Raw genomic sequence first — 1,905 nt, 5'->3', positions numbered from 1 at the left:
ACATTGACAGTGGCGGCGAAAGCATCTGGGGTGGGGGAAATGAAGGACAAGGCATGATTTGGGGTGGGGGGCAAGTTCCCCGACGAGAGAAGCGTGGTCGAGTGTCAATTAAAATGTTTCGAAAGTGGTCCATGGGGCGGATCCCCCGGAAAATGTGACAATTTAGTGGTTTCAGAGGGATATTCAATCGATTCTAAATAGTCTACTAATATGTTGAAAATACAAATATATATTTTTTCTCAATGACGAATTGTGTTTTTTCTACTCTTTTGGGGTGGGGGGAGGGAACTATTTTTCTAGGGGGATTTTTTGTGTCATTAAAACCAAATAAGCGCTAGATATGATTCGTATCATAGTACATTGAGTTTTAATTTATAATACTACTGGTAATAGTTCAACTAAAATTCTCACTGGGAACATCTCACTATTCACGATCGAGAGAGGAATTTTAATGATGTGAGTTAGCCAGATTTTCGTACATTTCGCAAAATAAATATATATTTTGTTTTAATGGTGAGGCAGCGAAATTGGATGCAGGAGGTGACAAGAAACTAATATTTTTTTTTAATTGGCCTTATATGTTGTTAGGGAAAATATGAAAAGTGATCTTTCTTTTACTGCCGTATAACCTGCATTCCTGGAAAAAGATCACTAATTCGGAACAACGAGCCTTCGGACCAAAGACCCTTAAGACCAATGGGCCTTCGGACAAAAGACTATTCGGGCCAAAGGTACGCACCACTCTCGGAAACCCCTACCCCCCGCACCCAGATAGGCCCACGTTACAGCTGTTTGTGTCAGCTTATATGTGGGCAAAGTATTGGGTTATCACATAGGCCTATGGGTACTAGTACTATAAGGAATTAAACATTTGGGATATATTTTTAAAATATCGTTAAGTTCAGATGTTTTAGCACATTGGGGCCCATGAGGCTGAAGGAGAGAAATAGGAATACCTGTAGTGTAAAGTAAAGGACTATAAATTGTCGCATCATTGGATCACTCAATTATATGCACAAATTCTTTTAGTCAACCAACTCGAAGGTTATTTCGAAGGTTTTGCTTAGGCCTACGCAAAAACTCCAAAATCGAAGTTTGAAACTGTTATTCAACCCTCTGAATTCGGAGGCTTTGCGTAATATAAGCGGAAACTCCAAAGTCGGAATTTTCAAACTGTTAATAAACCCTCCGATTTTTCTTTTTTTTTGAAAGGGGGGGGGGGGGCTGAGTACTATACGCAAAAATTCCAACATCAGAATTTTAAAGCTTTTTATAAACCCTCCGATTTCGGAGGATTTGCGTAGGCCTACTATATATACGCGAAAACTCCAACATCGGAGTTTTCAAGCATCTAATCAAGACTCCTATTATGGAGTTTATGCATATATAATTGTTAATTAAACAAGCTCTCTCTATAATCTATATAGAGAAAGCAAAACCTTCACTTAACCTCCGATCACGGAGGTTTTTCGTACATAGGCCTATACGCGAAAACTCCGAAATCGCAGTTTTTAAACTTCAAACCTCCAAATTCGGAGTTTTTGCGTGCTATTTAATTATTAAACATGCTCTCTCTATACAGAGAGAGCAAAACTGTTAATAAACCCTCCGATTTCAGAGGTTTTCCGTAGGCCTACTATCACGTAAACTCCAAAATCAGGGAGTTTTGAACTTTTATTCAGTGTCTGGGCGGCGGGCCCAGACACTCCAAAAGTGGAGTAAATACGTACATGCATAGTCTGACACAGTGCTAAAGTACTTTATACTACAATTGTTTGTTTGTGTTTGAGGGGAGGGGGATTTTGCTACTCATTCTTTAGCATGCTTGACTCTAGCCAAAATGGATATAGTCAAACACAGTGCTAAACTGCTTTTTACCACGTTTTTTTTTTTTTTAAATTATTA

Source organism: Anneissia japonica, unplaced genomic scaffold (assembly GCF_011630105.1).
Source record: "Anneissia japonica isolate Jap-2015-1 unplaced genomic scaffold, ASM1163010v1 scaffold1875_len173011_cov181, whole genome shotgun sequence".
NCBI lineage: Eukaryota > Metazoa > Echinodermata > Crinoidea > Comatulida > Comatulidae > Anneissia > Anneissia japonica.
The sequence above is the reverse complement of the archived record's forward strand: the minus strand, read 5'-3'. Positions refer to the sequence as shown.